The sequence below is a fragment of the Erinaceus europaeus genome, chromosome 9, assembly GCF_950295315.1.
Source record: "Erinaceus europaeus chromosome 9, mEriEur2.1, whole genome shotgun sequence".
Classification (NCBI taxonomy): Eukaryota; Metazoa; Chordata; class Mammalia; order Eulipotyphla; family Erinaceidae; genus Erinaceus; species Erinaceus europaeus.
The window spans coordinates 19,602,014-19,622,917 of NC_080170.1; positions in this window are offsets into that span (position 1 = coordinate 19,602,014).

Genomic DNA, 20,904 nt, shown 5'->3' on the forward strand with positions numbered 1-20,904 from the left:
TTTGTAAAAGATGAGATGTCCATGGTATGGTGTCACTGATGAACTCATTTAAAGTAGGAGCTTGTTTGTTTCTTTTAGTGTGGGACTCCTTTCAGGAATTCTTGCCAGGATGGACTGGTTGTGGTTAATTCCTTTTTTTTCTGTATGTTTGGTTATGTTATCCTGCATACATGAAACATGGTTTAGCAGTAGAGAAAATTTGTGCCTGTAATCTATTCCTTTAGTATAGTGAATAATTCATTCCATTTTCTTCTACAATCTAGTGTCTGTGATGAGAACTCTGCAGATAGTCTGATTGTTCTTGCTTTGTATTTCAAATTATTTGCCCCCTGTTTCATGCATTAGCCAAGGATACAAAAATTAATATAATAATAATAATTTTAAAACCAGACACAGTGCCACATTTGGCTGACAAGCAGATACCATATTACAAATGCTGTAAAATAATAAGATAAATTTTTAGACTTCAACTTCAGAATACTTCTTAGAAAGGTAATTCAAGGCTCCAGATCCATAACTTTCAAACACAAATTTACAATCCTAAATATTATTTCTCCAAAGAACTACAAAATTCACAAAAAAAAAACTTCAGATGCAATTTCAGGAAATTAAGGATGCTGGGGAGAGAATTAGAGCTAGTATTAGATGCCTTGTAAATGGAATATTTCAGCTCTAGGACTGCCTAGCAGGGCAAGGAGAGAACACCACCACTTTCTCTTAGTCTGAAGCTGCTGAACAGCAAGGATTTCTGAACAATGGAGTAATTCTGGGTGAAATAGCAGGTGCCATGAGAGTAACTGGAATTCCAAAAGTTGAGGAAATGGAGAGGGAGCAGAGTTGATATTTGAATATGTCATAGAGGAAACCTGTCACACACCTGGGAATTATGAAAGTATAAGCATTAAGAAAGCCAAAAGAACAACCAGAATTTATAAGTCAAAATGGCCCACACCACAACACATCACTGTATAACTTTGGAAAAAGAAAGACAAAAAAATCTATTTTAGGTCAATAGAGGATATGTGTTTTAATTTTAAATGCTATTTAGATTAATATTACATGTTTTCTAAATATATTAATAATTCACATTAATAAGATGCCCAGGACAAGAGAGACAACTCCCCAGGTAGGTTTCTTGCATTGGTTTAGGAATAGAGTCTGAAGCCTGTTAACAGTGGGAAGTGCCAATGCGACTAAGGATGTTCTGTGCTCTGGGTTCCCCCTTTGTCACTTGCGGAGTCAGCGGCACACATAAAAAAGGAGGTTTGAAGCAGAAAGGGAACACAATCCTTTATTTGCGCTGGCACCTCAGAGTTGGGTGAGAGAGCAGCAGTTTGGGCCACGTGGAGGTAGCAAAATGGCCGCCTCTCACAGCAACCTTCCCTGTGGCTAATCACTGAAGTGAAAGGCAGGCAAGAGAGCAAGGGGCATAAGAAGAAGGGCTATTATGGGAATAGCTCTCATGAGAATGAGAAAAGGGAGGAGTAACCATAGCACTCCAGGGTAGGATAATAACTCTCACAGTAATGGGAAGGGGAAGGAGTAACCAAAGCACTCCAACTATCGCTGGTAATTGACAATGCCCTGAGGGCATAACATGGCAGAACAGGCGCTCTGAGAATATCCCAACTCTCCTGGGAACTAGAAATGACCTGAGAGGACAACATGGCAGATGTGACTGCATCTGCACAATTTCTCAGCACTCCTTGGTCTAGCTCACTCTTTCTCTCTGACCTTGTTTCTGAGTGAAAAATAGACTAGACTATGAATTTTCACATTTGAAAATACTGTCTCTCCTCCTCATGCTCAATTGAGAACACAGCCAGTGTCCCTTCAGCATGCTGATCTCTCTCTTTCTCTGTTTGCTTGCAGCCCAAAGCAAAGCCCTGAGAGCAGAGGGTGAGTGAAGTTTGAATTCTCTACTTTGACATCCACATGGCATTATTCATACCAATCCCTACCTTGCTGTCTTTTCAACTAACTTCACATTTTCCTTTTTGTTTGTAGGCCTAAGGGTCATGAGAAGATTTTCAGGTAAGTACAAATGTGATGAGTACTAAGTGTTATTTATGACTGCCATTAACTATTATGCAAATAGATAGACTCATGCCTGAGGCTCAAAGTCCCAGACCCAATGCTGCAGATCACCATAAGCCAGAGCTTAGCAGTGCTTTGGTAAAATATAAATACATAAAAATAGAGAATCACTTTAAAATCCTCTATTTGGGCTGGAAATAGCTCATGATTATGGTGCACTGCTTCTGCCTTGTTTGCAACCCAGGTTCAAGCCCGGCCCCCATTGCATTAAGGAAAACTTTGGTGCCATGATCTCTTTTTTTCCCTCTCTCTGTCTTTCTGGAACTCTTTTTTAGAATAGAGACTTTGTCCAAGTAAACTATATAATATTCTGTACTGCCAGGCTAGCTTCACAGGCAGGAGAGAGGATCCAGAAAACAAGCTTGGGGTGATAGAAATACAAATCTTTATTCGTGCAGGTACCCCAGAGTCAGGTTAGAATGCTGTGGGTTAAGCCACTTCGTAGCAAACTGCAATGGTCACCTCCCACTCTGCACATCAGCCCTTATCCAGGTCTGGACATGGGAGAGAAAAGAGAGGAAGAGAAGAAGAGAAGAGAGCAAAATCAGAAAAATAAGTAGGCTTTATAGGGCAAAATCAGTATTGGAAAGTTGGGAAATTAGATGGCTGAAAAGGGGGTGGAGAAATGAATGAGTGGGAAGGTAGAAAGCTTCCGTAGCAACGGTTTTAGGGTTGTTTTTTTTTTTTTAACTGGTGGAGTTAATGTACCCTGCAGGTAGGGCCGTCAAGAGGTAGAAAGAAGATACATCAGGGAAAACAATGATTATGTAAATAGGCCATAGTATCTCCCACTTTCTTTTTATCTAATGGCCATAGTATCAGGAATGTGGGGTGCTTTGTGAGTCAGGGAGTCTGAAAATACAAGGCACACATTTGTGGTTACTACTGTCACTCCTTGCTCAACCTCTTGGTAGAGAGACTGACAGGATAGACACACCCCTGAGGTTCAAGCCCTGCCAAGCTCTACCACGTCTTCATAGTTTCCCAACATCTCCCTCCTTCTCAATGGCCATAGTAGAGAATCCAATGCCAATGACCAGGGGAAGAAATGCTGCATGTCTATCTAGATGAGGGAGTACAGCCACTGGAAATTTGCTTCTCTGTAGAGAGTGAGCTTAAACCACCAAAATGTGACAGGTGAAGCAGAAGCAAGAAGGGCAGTGAATGCTGTTGTTAATTTACATCAGTTGTATATGGAGAAACTTCTTATATAGTTTAATATTTTACCATATGAGCAGATGATTTTTCATGTGAAGACTTGACATCTGTAATTCACTTATTTGTGAAAACTAAAACTTGTAACAAGTTAGAAGTTTACTATAATAACTCAATGATTATAATTGGTTTAAGTATCTTTATAATTTTGGGAGGCCTTTCTAGTATGATTTTAATGCTGTTTAAACAATTTAAGCACAATAAAATGTGGTCAGTTAAAGAGAAATAACTTTGTTAGAAGCCTCAAGCATGAGGATCATTAGCATAACTATTGTGTGACCTATCATTCACCTGGGCTGGTGCTACCAGTTTAATTGAGAAGGTATATGAGAGCTTTACATATCAATAGCATCTCTTTTATACCTTTTGTTACACCCATTTAAGATAGAGACACACCCCAGATGTGCACAGGATCTTCAGACCAGATTTAGTTAAAATATATTCATTTTTAACTAATTTTTACCTTAGACTTTAAACAAACTCAGATTACTTAGAGAGTTAACAAATGTTTGTGACAATGTTTTTTCTTTGTGTGTTTGTTTTAGAACACTTACAATGTCAGATTAATGCCAGATTTGTTGTGGATTAATTTCCACAAGATAGCTCACAGGGCACTTTTGGGGGCCCTCCAAAAGTGTCCTTTATACAGAATTTGTATTTTAATTTGGAGATGATGAATTGTATGATAAATATTATACTTTTACCTTAAACACTCAATTACTTTAGCAAATTAATTTTACCTTTATAAGAATCATGTTGAAAAGTCCTTCATTTAACTTTGCCTGGTAAGAATGTAGCCAAAGTTAGACTTTTAATCTAAAAGTTAATGTTTACCAAACTTCAAACACACACATAAACATGTAGTCTTTAACACACAGGAGGAGAAAAACTTTTGTTACAAAGACATATCATGTCCAACAAAATTTAGATCTGTACTGTCTTAGTTGAACCTTTTTGCTTACACAGTTTAAGACTAAATGTTTCACATTTATACCAAGACTTAAAAAAAATCAAAAGAGAAAAAAATATTTTTTTAGGATTGTTTCTGGACATCTCCAGAAATCATGAGTGCACCCAGCATTTTTATGTAAAGTAAATTATGTTTCAGAGTACTCTGAGCAAAATGGGTGGTACAAAACTGTCAGTCGTTCAAATCACTCTCTCACAAAACACAGCTGGCCAGTCATAGCATAAGATATTCAGAGAGGTGGGGGGAGAGAGTGCTCTATGAATCAGATTTTTCAGATTCTGCCATGTGGATTTATGGGTCCTGGGGTGCATCCTGCAACCAGTCCTCTTGCAGTGTTTCTTGTTCCTCAGGGATAGCAGCTCCATCATGTGGGTATTGATGGATATGGTGGGCAGAAAGCCAGACAGGTTTTGAGTAATCCTGTGGAAACACTCATACAAACAAACCTATCCTATGGTCAATAGGGGGTTAGGCCATTTCCAAATTTTATCTCTAAAATCTGTTAATTCTGCATACATGTACCTGAAGTCAAAAAGAACCAAGTCATGAAATACAAAATGTTGTTTCAGAAAAAAACAAGTTTTAAATGAATGTTAAAGCCTTGTATAACAGTGATAAAATTGAGTCATTTGCGTGAAATGTAATTGTAAATCATTGGGGAAGAAAGAAAGCTATCACTTAAATCCATTTTGTAAGATTACTTTATTGGGATATGTGTTAATTTAGAAAACTGACTTTTGTGGGGCTGGGTGGTGACATACTCAGTTGAGTGTACAGGTTGTTGTAGGCAGTGTCCCAGGTTCGAGTCCCCAGTCTCCACCTGCATGAGAGACTGCTTCCTCTGTGCTAAAGCAGTGCTGCAGGTTGTCGGGCTGAGCTTCACTGATGGGAGACAGACGACCAGGGACTCATGGTTGAGCTGTACGCAGTATCTCTTTCTTCATGCAGGATGCAGCACAATCTATACCAAGCTAGACTAAACTAACAACCAACTAAAACGAACAATGTTGTCTTTATGTATACTTCCCAAGTAGGGTGTGAACAGGATGTGACGCAGAGAGGGTGGAGAGAAAAGTGACTGGTGAAAATCAGAGTGTGACAAGGAGAGGATCAGGGTGTGACAAGGAGAGGGGGTGGAGCAGGTGAGAATTCTACCACTAAACCACCAACTTCCCTGGAGGGAAGGTGGTGCTTTATGTAAATGTAAAAGTGATTTATGTAAATAGACAGCAGTGGTTATTTAAATAGAATGCAGTGTTAAGCAGGGGGGATTTAAACCAAATGAAACGGAAGGGGTTTTTAAAAGCAGAATTAGAAGATACCAACAGCAGGTGTCTCTCTTTCTCTCCCTCTACCCTCCTTTCACTCTCAATTTCTGTCTCTATATAAAAAAAAACATACTGCCAGGAGTGGTGAATTTAAGATGCAGATACTAAACTCAGCAATTTTCCTGGTGGCAATAAAAAAGGAAAAAATTATTTTTTTAAGTAGACAGTCACGAAGGCAGTATTGCCCATCCCTGAGAGAAGTGCCAGTACATCTCACCCTCCACCAAACTATTCTTCATCCACGAGAGGAAACTGAGTCCCACTCTAAGCCCCATTCCACTCCTGGACTCCTGGTACGGCTGCAAAGGAACAAAGTTTATTGGAAGTCTCACCCTATCGATATCCTGCTTCTTTTCCTTAATTCCCACTTGTGACCTCAGTCTACACTAATCCCACATTCACAGTAACAGTACTTCAGAGACTAAACAGACTGGTAAAATATGAGATTTGTTATCAATTCTCTTGCCCTCATAATCAATTTGCTCACATCTTTCTGTTGTTACCATCATCTGCACATATGCTGTCAAATCTCCCTCCTGGAAAAAAAAAAAAGATCTCTATAGCAGCCACACTTAATCTGTGATTATAATATTATTTTCTTTTATACTCAGAATTCTGTGAACTACTTTATAATAGTCTTTCCCTACTGCCCTGTCTGTCCATCTGCCCAGAGAAAGGGAAGAATCCCCAGTGGTCTCAGAGGCTCAGTGACCCCGCCTTCTTCCCCTGGGCTTCCTTGTCCCTGCCCCATCCCCTCCTCCTCTCCTCAGGCTACACTAACACTGTCCTCTCCTGGAGCACCTGGGGTGCTTCAGCCTCTGTGTCTACAGATGGGGGTCACCTGGCAGCGCTGCATTCTGCTCTGCTTCATGGCAGACACAGTGCTGTAAGCTCCTGCTGAAGTATTTGCAATGTTAAAGGAGGCAGAAAGGCAGAGAGAGACAAAAGAGCAGAGAGAGAGAGAATGGCCCAAGATTTGGATGGTTGCTGAGGAGGAGGTGGAGGACATGTCATTCTCAGGAGGAGGTGGTGACATGTCATTCTCCCCTTATCAGTGTTCCCTCTAGACCCTCTGATGTGATGTGTCCATTACACAGATGAGATGGTTTAATGAATTCTACAAATACATTCTTCAGATTTGCAAATGTAATTGCTGTGTGGGAAGGGGTGTGGAATGATAATTGCTTTGATCTCTCTCAGTTTTTGAAAAGTATGGAGGAGTATTCAGTTTTTTTTCTTTCTCTCTAAATATTTCTCATATGAAATATTTCACAGCTCTGGGCCATCTATATTTTCATTGTAATTCAAAGACTCACAGAGAGATGATGAACAGGGAAGCCCTGCCTCCAGCTCTTGCTTTTTCTAGTGACACAGCACCTCCCCAGTGGGGCTGGGGCTGTAGCCTGGGCCAAGTGCTTGTCCAGGCATCACCCACCCAGTGAGCTCTCTTTTTCTCTGGCCCCTCATTTGTTTCTCACTCTTGTTTCTATCCTTCACTTACAGACCCTGATAGATAGGCATCGAAGACCTAATGTAAAGCCTCTGAGCACTAAAGTAGGACTTACTTTCAGTCCTACAGTTAATGGATGTACTTCTTCTTCTGCAGCCAACATAACCATGGATCAGGACACTGCTCACCCTTACCTGAAGGTGTCAGAGGACAGAAAACATGTGAGACCTGTTTTGGAAAAGCAAGTTGTTCCTGACAGTCCTGAGTGGTTTGACACTCTCATGGCTGTTCTGGGGGAGAACAGCTTCTCTGCTGGTGACCATTACTGGGAGTTGGATGTGGCTTGGAACACCAAGTGGGCAATAGGACTGTGTGTGGAGTCAGTCAAGCAGAAAGGAGACATCACTGTTTGTCCTGAAAATGGGTTCTGGGTACTTTTTCTAATGTATTATGAGTTCATGGCACTTACCACTCCCCCTTCCATTCTTAAGGTTTTAAAAGACATTCAAATTGTGGGTATTTTTCTGCAGTATGAGAAAGGTCTAGTTTCTTTCTACAATGTGACAGAGTGCAGCCTCCTTTATATTTTCAAAAGCACCTTTAAAGAACCCCTGAAGCCATATTTCTACCCTGGATATACTATGTGGGGAAAAAACTCGGGCCTCCAACTCCCCAGCTGTCAGTGAGCGATCCTTTCATCACTGTGGGGACACAGCTGAGACACCACAGGCGTCCGCATAGGCCATGAGAGCATCAGACACCCCACCTATGAAACTGCAGTCAGCGGAGCCAGGATCTGCCTCAGGTCCAGACTCCTCCAGTTTTTGGGAAAACTCAGAGTGACCCTTGTAGTGTCCACTATGTGCATCCCATATCTACTCACTATTCTCCTAGAATCTAATATCTTGTTACTCTTTAGTTTAGGGGGAAAAAGCAAAATTATGTAAAAACAAAATAATAATTATTATCATTATTATTATTATTATTGTTATTATTATACATTCCCAGATGTCAGTTGATAGTTGAAACAACTTACCTACTTTCTTTTTTTTTATTTAAGAAAAGATTAATTAACAAAACCATAGGGTAGGAGGGGTACAAATCCACACAATTCCCACCACCCAATTTCCATATCCCACCCCCTCCCAATAGCTTTCCCATTCTCTATCCCTCTGGGAGCATGGACCCAGGGTCATTGTGGGTTGCAGAAGGTAGAAGGTCAGGCTTCTGTAATTGCTTCCCCGCTGAACATGGGCGTTGACTGGTCGGTCCGTACTCCCAGTCTGCCTCTCTCTTTCCCTAGTAGGGTGGGTCTCAGGGGAAGCTGAGCTCCAGGACACATTGGTGGGGTCTTCAATCCAGGGAAGCCTGGCCAGCATCCTGATGGCATCTGGAACCTGGTGACTGATAAGAGAGTTAGCATACGAAGCCAAACAAATTGTTGAGCAATCATGGACCCTAAGCTTAGAGTAGTGGAGAGGAAGTGTTAGGGAGGTACTCACTGCAAACTCTAGCGTACTTCTGCTCAGGTATATATTTTGCAGTAGTTTATGGATACGTGTGAACATATGCTCTCTCTCACAGAAACTGGTGTATATCTAGGTTTGGGGACTTTGTTAGAAAGTGAACCACCTGAGATGAAATTAGAGTATACTATGAAAGGAAAGGTCTCACCCGAGTAATGAAGCTGAAGGGTTGTCATTCCACACATGAAGTCTCTGGACACAGTCTGAAGTGAAGCATGTCAAGGTGACAATCGTTGCATTGATTAGGTTGTGATCTGTGGATGCAATATTATTTGATATGGATTGGGAGAGGCATGCAGGAAAGTGGGCCCTATCCAAGGGTTCCAGAACTGGGGGAAGTAGGGGCTCTGTAGTGGAGATGTGAGGTTCCTGCTGTCTTAGGGTTCAAAAAGACAATTGATAGTTAATGTTATCATCACATTATTTGTTAATTGGGTTAACTTTGAAAAGTCCTTTTGTTAGGGTTTGCTGTAGAAACCCAATATCTTGTATATAGCTGTGCTATTGTATGCTTCTAATCTACTTGGTCTAGGCTTTTGAGAGAGTCTGCATATCAAATACACAGCCTATATATTAAAAAGATTCAGTTTGTGTTTTGAACAACTTTGAGACATACAATTGATTTTCCCCCTCTCATATTAATTAACTACTGATTTATATGTCTACATTTTGCTAGGAGTGTACATAAACACCATTCCCACCACGAAAAGACTGTGACCCATCCCTCCCACCCACTCCCATCCCCCACTGGCCCAGGAAGCTGCATGTCTACCCCTCACCACAGGGTTTTTACTTTGGTGCCCTACTTACAATTTGGTCAGGTCCTGCTTTTAGTTTCCCTTTCAGATCTTCTTACTCAACTTCTGTTGATGAGTGGGATCATCCCATACTCATCTTTATCTTTCTAACTTAGATGACTTAACATAATTCCTTCTAGCTCTGTCCAAGATGGGTCAGAGAAGGTGGGTTCATTGTTCTTGATAGCTGCATAGTATTCCATTGTGTATATATACCACAGCTTTCTCAGCCACTCATCTGTTGTTGGGCACCTGGGTTGCTTCCTGGTTTTAGCTATTATGAATTGTGCTGCTATGACCATAGAAGTACACACCTATTTTTGGTTGGGTATTATGGAGTCCTTGGGGTATATCCCAAAATTATGTAAAAATTATATAAAAGCAAAATTATGTAAAAACAAAATAATTATTATAATTATTGTTATTGTTATTATTATACATTCCCAGATGTCAGTTAATAGTCTGAAACATCTTATCTACTTTCTTCAAAATACAGTTTGGGGGCTGGGCTCTGACAAACCGCTTGGGTGCCCATGTTACCAAGCACAAATACAGGGTTTAAGACACTAGTCTCCACCTACAGAAGGGAGCTTCACAAGTGCTGATGCAGTACTGCTGGTGTCTTCTTCCTCTCTATCCCACCTTCTTCTCAGATTTTTCTATCTGCATTCAACTCTCTATTTCTGCTTCACAAAAAGCTGGGGTTCCTCAAGGGTAGAGGCTATATGCTGTTCATTTCACTGACCATTTGTGTCGAGATCAATGCCTTGTATTCAATATAATATTGACTGACACAAACTCAGTGAAATTGAATCCAGTCACTAACTAGACTGACTCACACCTTGAAGGACTCATGCTTTCAATGCAGCTTCTATCACTGTCCATGGTCTTATTGTCAGGTCCTGTGAGTCTCCTGGCTAAATCAGATGGCTCTATACTGGATTATAATCCTACAGTGAAATATTACTTGGCAAGAAAATATGAATGCATCATATGTGAAGATAATTTATATTACTACATGGTATATCTAGAATTGCCATATATGCTAGAGTCTCCTGTATACTGCAGCATCTAATACACATTACAGGGTACTCACAGTTGATTAATTTTCTGAGATTTGATGCTGAATTCAGAAAATGAATTTAGAAATGCAGTGTTAAATAAGACAGAAGGGAATAAAGGAAGTAATGAAGTACAGATAAAGAAAGAATGGAAGGAAGGAAGGAAGGATGGAAGAAAGGCAATATTGCTGCCAGAAATTGTTACAGTGTGTAAAGCTTTGAACCCTAAAGCATGAGGTCTTGATTTCAATCTCCGCCCTTATGTATGTCAGTGTTGTCACTTCTTCTTTTTCACCCTTCTGTTCTTTCACTTTCATAAACAAGTAGAAAAGAAATACCACATTATAGGTGGGGTGGATAGTAGAGTGGCAGGTTAAGGGCAGGTGGCACAAAGTACTTGGGTCAGCGTAAGGATCTGGGTTCGAGCCCCCCATTCCCCACCTGCATGGAGGTCACCTCACAAGCGGTAAAGCAGGCCTGCAGGTGTCTATCTTTCTCTCCCCCTTTCTGTCTTCTGCTGCGCTATTGATTTCTCTCTGTCCTATTGTACAACAACAGCAACATAAAATAACAGTAATAATAACAACAAGTGCAACAAAAGAGGAAAAAAATGGCCTCCAGGAGCAGTGTATTCATAGTGCAGGCACAAAATCCCAGAGATATCCCTGGGGGAAAAAAAGGAAATACCATATTATATATGAAGATTATGAAGAGGCAAAATAAGCATATAATTAAACAATCAGGTGATTCATTGATTTAAAGTTAGTTTTTTTATGAAAGAACAGAGTAATGTTTCTTCCTGTGTTATATTTTTGCATTTAATAATTATTACATATCTATGAGAGACAGAGAAGTAGATGAGAGAAAGAGAAGGCAGGGCAGAGAGGGAGAGAAAGATCAGCACATGACTCCAGCATAGATCATGCCAAGGACCAAGCTCAGGCCCTCATACTTGAGAGTTGAATGTCTTGTCCACCACAATAATTCCCAGACCACACAGGGTATATTCCTAAGTGAAAGATGTGTTCTATGTTTTGTAATGGGTATCAAGATTTCATGGGCAACAGACATGTAAGCTCAAGTCCATTGGCTGTGCACTGAAAATTGCTGATTCACTAGTGACTGTCTTTTTCAGAGGCTGTCCCATGTGCTTACCTCAAGTTACTGAAGCCCTGTTCTAGACACTCCTCAGGGAATGAGAGTCACCTATGTAGCCAGCAGAATAAGTGGAGTTAGAAGCCCCAAGGCAGTTCCTAAAGGCACTGCAGCTTCCACTTTCCCTCTTACATCACTCATTCTGGGAGAAGTCAGACTGTGGAGAGTTCTAGGAAACAAGATCTAAGACTGCCTGCCAGTAGTCTTATGGACAAGTCACCTTGAAGTGCATGACCCAGCCCAGTCTAGACGCCTTTGCCTGCAACTTCCTGAGAGCCACAGTCACAGTAATGTGACCCAGCTCCTGACATTCCGACTACAGACACCCTGAGAGAACAGTCACAGTCGTTATCAGTGCTGGTCCACGAATCTGAGATTTGAGAGGATCTGCAGCATGGCACTGAGAAATAAAACACTGTGCTTACATATTTATGTCACAGCCGATGAACTGCCTATAATTATATTTCTGCTTAATAAATGCTATTCTTTGTGTTTGGGAATATTTTGTGTTTTGCCTGTAACATGAGGAAGGCTGGGGCATGTGGGTGTGGCTAGCAAACATCATTAGTACAGGGTAGATGTCATACACGATGTAACTGAAGTGATTTAAAGAGAGTTTGGCAGAAATAATTCCCCTTTTTTGCCTTTTACCTTTTCTTCATTCCCTTTTTCTTGCCCTTGGTTCCTGGTCATTTGACATGGTTTCTCCTGGGACCCATACGTGATGGAAGCTAAATGCTGGAGAATGTTTAGAAACTCATGACTCAGGCGATGTGGCTGACTAGCCTCTTCTTTTGCTTATTTTGCCACCATGGTGTTTAAGTACCTAATAAATCTGTCACATTTATCAACCAACACAAAAGAGACTTTTCCATAGAAGATAATATCTGTCACCCAATGTGGGACACAAAGCCAACACCCTGAGATTCAGAGTCTCATGCTCTACCAACTGAGCTGCCTTTTAGCATTATTCACTCCCTTATTATGGTCACTGGTTCATTGGAGGGTCCAGGTACCCACACAATTTTGAGTAGCAGGAATTTTAGAACCATAGACCTTAGTATTTTATAAACACATAGATCATTATTAATCACAAATAATTTTTTTAAAAACTAAGAGCCCTTCACATGAGTGTGACTTACACCAGGAGTGGGCACCATGAGGAGCCAGCACGTTGCCCAGTGGCTGTGCCCTGACTGGAGGCCTGCACACACAGTGTGTTATGCTCTTTCACACAGATGCCAGTTACAACTTTGAATGAATGGGCACTGCAAAGGTATTTGAAAACTGTACTGTGTTTACTATTTGGCTTATATTAACATACAACACAAAAATTATAATGCATCTTTAAGAAATAAAAAAAAACTTTCAGAATAGAAGAACAATCAGAGTAGTTGAAATATGCTGAGATAAAAAGTAGAAAGAGATTTTTTTTAATGAGCCTATGCTGGGGCCTTAAGACTATGATTCTACTGCTCTTGGTGAACTTTTTTGTTTGTTTGTTTGTTTGTTTGTTTTTAACAGTAATCAACAAGACCATCTGATAAGAGTGGTCAATTTCACACAATTCCCACCACTAGAGTTCTGTATCCCATCCCCTCCAATGGAAGCTTTCCTACTCATTATTATACCTCTGGGTATATGGAGCCAGGATGATTATAGGGTGCAGAAGGTTGAAAGTATGACTTCTGTAATTGCTTCTCCGTTGGACATGGGCATTGACAGGTGGATCCATACTCCTAGCTTGTTTCTGTATTTCCCTACTGGGGCAGGGCTCTAGAGAGCTGGTGCTCCAGGACACATTGGTGAGGTCATCTGCCCAGGCAAGTCAGATTGGTGTCATGGTAGCATCTACAACTTGGTGGCTAAAAAGCATTAAGATATAAAACAGAGCAATTTTTTTTTTATCATCAGGAACATGAAGGTCATAATATAGTGGATGAGATTTGGGGTCTCCCTTTTTGGAAACAGCTACTAAGTGAACTGGTTTTTATTTTTTCCCTTTTTTCCCTCTAAAATATGTGAGACAGATAGATAGAGAGACAGAAAGAAGGAGAGATACCACAGCAATGTTCCATTACTAGTGAAGTATCCTCTTTGCATGGTGTCATTGTGTGGTGGCTTGGAAATTACTACTTATTGTCATGCATGGTATAATAGTGTGTAGTGTACAGTCATCCAACTTCCAGCTTCTCAAGTGATAGTTATTAATAAGGTAACAACCAAGACTTTAATGGTGTTGGTTTTCTCAATTTCTCTGTCAAATTCTGTTTTTCAAATTTTGCAAGACAAAATAACACATTTAACTACTTTGTCCCTAAGGCATTAGGGTATAAGGAGCTGATACATTTTCCTTTAGCTCATATGAAAAAACACAGAAATCAGCAACCAGTGGCTAGAGTGCAAGACTTGAAAGCGTGAGGTGATAAATTCAATACACCCCCAGTGTCACCTGTGACTGAGTGATTCACTGTTTCTTTTTGCTGGATAGCCTGAGGGTGCTTCTTCCTGAGCACGTGCTCTCTGGGTTGGAGAGAACTCGACCAGAGCAAACCTTGGCTGCTGCGCAGGAAAGGGATCAGGAACCCTTGCCAGGCTGGCATCGCAGCAGAGAGACTCTGGGACTCGTGGAGCAGAAACGCAATCCAGTGTTTTTAATCAGAAAAGAAGATTTTTCTATACTTGCCAAGAAGGAAGTGGTAGAGTGCAAAACAGGATGTGACTAGGAGAGGGGGCAGAGCAAAAAAAGAAAGTGTGAATCAGTGGGGATTAACAAACTTGGATCTAACCAATGGGGATTAAACCAATGCCCTGCAGGCAGGGTGGGTCTCAGGTAAAACAGTGATTATGTAAATAGACCAGTGCATTAAACAATGCAGGGGAACAGAAGCAGAATTAAACAAAGGAGAAATGATGACCAACATCTTTTGATAATAAATAATCAATGCTGTGCTCAGGGGGTGGCATATCTGTTTATGTGCACAGTGGACAAAGCAAAAGGACCTAGGTTCAAGCCCCAGGTACCCACCTACAGGATGAAAGCTTCACAAGTGATAAAGCAGAGCTTCAGATATATCTCTGTCTCTTTTCCTCTCTAACTCCCCCTTAATCTCAATTTTCAGCTGTCTGTGTCCAATAAATAAAGATAAAACAAAATAAATAAATAAATAAATAATATGAATAATGAAAAACTACATTGTATCAAAATGAAAAGGCAAATTTGGATTTGAAATCAAGGTACGATTTTTCATATCTTAGGGAAATGATCCATGGTTAATTAAAATTTGTGCATCTGAATGTTGTAGGGTTTTTAAAAAACTGTTGAGGTACTGTAAGACTGGAAATTACAAAACAAAAATGAAATGACCACAGCAACCCTGGTCTTGGAATTTCTGCTGTGACACTAAGGCAGGGGAAAGGCTGGTTACAGGACAGGAAGGGCTTTTCCAGCCCCAGATCCCACAAGGCCTTCCTTTTGATGGACTGGGAGAAGGAGTTGAGAGAGGCAGGAATATATGGGGGCTCTCACTCCTCCTTGCTCACCTGATACCCAAGTCCTGGCTCCTTGCCTCTCCCCACTCCCAGCTGTGTGAAAGGCAGCCCCTCCTGAAGGGGGAGGTTGGTGTGAGCACTGCTCCAGCCTCTGCTGTCCCCCTGCCCTGTGCTGAGGGGAAGCAGCTGGGCTGGAAGGGGAGTGAGTAGGAGAAAAGAGCATAAACTCCTCCATTGGGAGAGACTCTCTTTTTGAGAACCTGAAAATGAAGATAGAAAAAGACCGCCAAAAAGGAGCCTGTGGTGAATGCCCAAAGTGATTAGGGCCTTCTGTGCCCATGTCCCTGACCCTGCAGGTGGTTATCTACAACTTCTAAATGTCATGGAATGCTGGAATTTTGCCCAGCCATAGGAAGGTTGGTGATGGGGAAATAGTGTAAGACATTGACTGTCTGAGCATCACTACATACAGCCTGCTGCTCTTCAAGGAGCAGAGGCTGCACTGGCTCCCAGGCCCCAGGTCTCAGGCTGGCATCTGAGGCCCAGCAGGGCTCTGTGCTCTCTGGCTCCTGCCTTCTGCCTCTGCAGCCCCTGAACCAGTGGCTGAGACCAGAGCTGCCAGCCCTGCTGGGACCCAGGGCTCTGCCCCCTGCAGCTGCGCTGAGCCCACAGCCCTGCTCTGAGCCTCTGCTCTCCAGAGAGACCCTCCTGCTGGACCTCTCCCTCCTGCTTCTGTGCCTGTGCTCTGCTGCCTGTGAGTCACTCATTTGCCTTCCTCTGCAGGACCTGACACGGAGTGAGTAATGCCACTGACTGTGCAAAGACACAGGTTACTGCTCAGGGGACTGTACTAATGACAGAGAGCCACCTCCCTCCTTCAGGTCACTCAGGGGTTGGTAGACCCCTTTTGTTATGCTTTGCTAAGTGTTTCTCTTGGCTCTAAGCCTTTCAGAAAGGATATTTCAGAGTAAGCACTTTCTGGCTCCCCTTCTTATTCTTTGAGGAGGAGAGATGTCCCAATCTCCATTAAGTATCCATAAGAATTAGGATTCTTTTACTGCACATGGCACAAAGCACAAGGACCTGTGTAAGGAACCCGGTTCAAGCCCCCAGCTCCCCACCTGCAGGGAAGTCCCTTCAGAAGCGATGAAACAGGTCTGCAGGTGTCTACCCCTTTCTCTCCCCCTCTCTGTATTCCCCTTCTCTCTCCATTTTTCTCTGTCCTATCCAACAATGAGGACAACAAGAATAACTACAACAATAAAACAACAAGGGCAACAAAAGGGAATAAATCAATAAATAAATAAATAAAAGAATTTGGATTCTGTGATGTCTGTGCATTCTACATTTTTATAAAAAATCTTTAATCTTAATTTTAATATTGGACATATAGAGAAAAAAAATGAGACAGCAAGGGAGATAGAGAAAACTCTTCAGCACTTGCGAATTTTTCCCCCTGCAGGCAGAGATCAGGGATTTGAGGCCGGGTCCTTGCGCAGTGTAGTGTGTGCGCTTAATCGCCTAGCTCCCTCTGTGGGTCTATTAAGCAAGTTCACTGGAGAGTTTCTGATGCTCAGGCTCATCCCACTCACCTTCCAGTAACTCACCCATTACATTGTAAGGTTTTTCTCAAAAGAGATCCAATGTGTAGAATATCCCTTGCTCTATCATTGTATTTTACTGTTCACCTTTCTGAACACAATAAAATGATGTTACCATCTAACCAATACCAACCACTTATCTTTCATCGAATTTTGGTCTTTAAAGTACTATGGGAAGTGTAGAGTGGTGGTGTACCTGGCTGAGCTCAAGTGTTGCAATGTGCAAGGTCCCTAGTTTGGTTCCCTGGTCTCCACGTGCAGTGGGAAAGCTTTGTGAATGTGGAAGCAGTATGGTAGGTGTCTCTCCCTCTTCTATCACCCCTTTCCCTCCCGATTTCTGGCTGTATCTCTCCAATAAATAAAGTTTTTTTTTTAAGTATTATGTTAGTAGATCATAGAGTAAGCAGTATTAGTACAGACATTGTTTCTGTCTGATGAAATACTGGGATACAGGAGCCACAGACTCCTTTATGCAGTACAATCCCAGTCAAATCCATCCACATTGTTCTGTGTGTAATTCCATCCAGTTAGCTGATGTGTGGACTCTGTAAATGGATGCATCGTGTTTGTTCACTGCTCACCCACTGAGGGGGTCCTGACTCTGGTCCTGAACAGGCAGCTTTCTCCTCAGGACTCCTGGTCCCAGAGCTCCAGGAAGAGTGTGGAGGGAGTGAGCAGCCCCCAGGCCTGTGAGCACCTGACCCTGCACACTGAGAGGAGCCCTGAGCTGAGATGCAGCCCTGGTGCATGGGCATCAGCACCCTCCTGCTCTCAGCCCTGCTTCCCTGGCCAGGCGCAGGTGAGTGGGAAGGGCTGTCACTGCCTGCTAATTCTGGGGCCTGGCTGGGGGTGGGTGGGGAGACTGTGTTACATTGGATGGTCTCAGGGCTTTGCCTCTCTTCCTGAAGGCTTTAAGGTGGTTCTCATTCAAGCTATGCTTTTATTTTGCATTGCCCAGTCTTATTCCATTTTATATTTTCTGAATTGAATTTGTAAGTAGAAAACCAGCCAATTAAACCAAATCTTGTTTATAATGACTAAATAACTTTCAATTATGTCCTAATTAACTCTGTTGCTCATTTTGCTGAGTGTCCCATGTCCCCTCCTACAGCTGCACTAGGAAAGGCCAGTGTGTGTGCTGCCCACTGCTCTCAGCACCTGGACTCAGCAGCCCTGGGCCCCAGTCACCCTGAGAGTCTCAGTGCCATCCTGCTGAGCTAGGAGCTGTGTCCTGTGTCCCTGTCTTGACTTGCCCTTCCTCCCCCTGGAGCTGGACTTGAACTTCAGCTTCTCACCTGCATGTTTTCATTGCATCTCCTTCACATAGGTCACTGTTTTGTCTTTTCTCAGAAATAACCTACCCTTCAACAGTAGCTGGGTCTTCATCCATTTCATTTAACCCAATCCTGATGAGAACTACTCAGAGTGCAGACATGAGTCTGCAGGGGCTGAGGGCTTTGTCTCCCCAAATTTTCTTTATTTCACGGCCAACTGCAGATGGGTTCTCAGCCCGCCTGCACTTCTGCCTGTCTCACTACAGACTCTGAGGTCCAATAAACTCTACTCATTGAAATGACTGACAGAATTCATAAAAGTGCTATAGTGAGAATTCAACTTTATCATAAGGAATACAATTTAGGAACCGACAAGAGAAGAGACAAGAGGGAAGGAGATGGGAGTGGGAGACAGTCTGTAAGCTCCCTGTGGAATCTGGAGGAATCTTTCGTCCTGACACACTGGTCACATTTCTTAAAAAATGAAATCATTCAAAATGGAAAAGATGCATTGAGATTAGTTAAAATATGCTAAGCATCAGTAAGATATAAAACAAACATGTAAATTAAATTTCAAAAGTAGCCAAGCTGACTAAGACTTTGTAAGAATAATAGTTGTTCAAGTATGTGTGGGGGTGGCATAGAACTTTTGTGGTGGGCTCAGTGTGTAATTTTTCCTTGTAAACTGTAATTCAATTGCCAATGAAAGTGCATGCCCCTGCCACCTCACTGCAGTGTCGGGCTGGCTTCGCAAGAGGAGACAGATGATCAGGGACTCATGGCTGAGCTGTACGCAGTATCTCTTTATTCATGTAGAACACAGCACAATCTAAGCCTAGCTAAGCTAAACTAACACTAAAACGAATAATGTTGTCTTTATATATACTTCCCAAGTAGGGTGTGAACAGGATGTGACATAGAGAGGGTGGAGAGAAAAGTGACTGGTGAAAATCAGGGTGTGACAAGGAAAGGGGGCAGAGCAGGAGAGAATTCTACCACTGAACCACCAATGCCCTGGAGGGAGGGTGGTGCTTTATGTAAATATAAAAGTGATTTATGTAAATAGACCTCAGTTTTGAGTGGGATCAAACCAATCCCTATACAGGCATACCGGTGCTTGGTTAAGCAGAAGCCAGGGGGAGGTGGCATACTACCCAACACTGCTGCAGAGTTTTAATGAAAGTTTCCAATTCAATTGATGGGCGCCATGAGCTGACTCATTAATATTTGATGACTGCAAGTCTCCAACCTCCCTGCATGTCCCAGAGACTGTGGGGGTGAAGGAAAAGGTTCAAATCTTTTCTCACTTGGCTGTTTATCTGGAGACTCTCTCTCCTCCAGTCACTCTAGAGGCCCCACTCTGAGTTAACTCAATAGTGCCAATTCAAGTCTGGGTCTGAGAAGCTCTCAGCAGCTGGGAAGAAGGTTCAGCTAGTAAGGCACTGCACTCACCTGCCTGAGGTTCCTGGTTCAATTCCCAACACTGCACGTACCAGAGTCATGTCCTGGTTTCTCTCCACACACCTACCCTTTCTCTCCCATCTCTTGTGAAAGTCTATCATAGAAATAAATAACTCTTTAAACAAACCTGCTATAAAATTAGAAAATATTCCTATCACTCAGGAAATTTTCAATGTTTGAGGACATTTGGGATCAAACACTAGTGGATATGATTTTCTTATATGACAACTGTTTTTGTAAAACCGAAATAAGTTAGTATCTTGGGAAGTAGCTCAGTGGTGGTGTATTGCTCTATACAATAGAAGTCCTGAGTTTGATCCCAACTGTATGTGTGAGAGTGCTGTTCTGGCCTCTCTCTCTCTTCCCTCTGTTTTTCTCGTGAAATGAATAAATGAATCTTTTTAAAATAGCAACTAAATCTGGACTTGCTCACTCAGTAGAGGATACACATTACCAAGGATAAGAACCAAATACAAGTTCTATGAGATGAGCTCCTTCCTGAATTGTGCCTCCTCCTGAGGCACAGTCAGTTCAGTTAAGGCATTGGGAGGCAATGGCGTGGGGTGGGGGGCATTCTTTTATCCCTGATAAGCTGTCATGTGCAAGGAGCAGGAATCTTTCTCCTAGTGGATTCTTTTTTTCTTAAGTCCCTTTTGTTGCCTTTACTTTTTACTGTTGTTGTTATTGATGTCATCGTTGTTGGATAGGACAGAGAGAAATGGACAAAGGAGGGAAAGACAGAGAGGGGGAGAAACAGAGAGACACCTATAGATGTGGGAGTACTTACAAAGCAGAGGTTTCAGGAGCACTGATGAGGTGTTCTCTCCTCTCAGCCTTTATTTCCCTCACTGCCTCTCTCCCTCTACAGGAATATATATAAAGTTTACTAAGACAGTAAATCTCAAAAGTGCTCATACTTTGAAAAAAAAAATAATAGCTGGATGTGATGATGAATGTTAAGAAGATTTAGAATGGTAATAATTTTGCTGTCTATACAAGTACGGAATCATTATGTTGTATGTATGAATAATAATAATAGAAAACATGAGTTAATTCCCCCTTAAAAATCACAAAAGGGTCTTCTGCAACCTGTGGATTAAGTCAGGCACATAGCCCCAGTGAGGTCCACAATCAAACATAACAGTAGTAATAATAATTAGTAAGGTTGATTACTGCTATTCTAAAGAACAATTCTGTGATTATAAATAAGTGCTGAACTATCTAGATATTACAGAAATCTTGTCTGGTGACTCATTAAAGCACCCTGGATTAGGAGGAGGGAGGGAGGCTAGAATCACAGATGAGAACCGGCAGAGTCCTCATGGCTCAGACACTGCCAAGTGATGGGACAGTGTGATTAGCTGAGGAAAATTCTAACTGAATATCTTGCTTTTCTATGTACATGCATGAACACACCAGCAGTAGTGGAATGCATTTTTAAAAATGCATTTCCCTATTTCATTAGAGTGAATGGGAG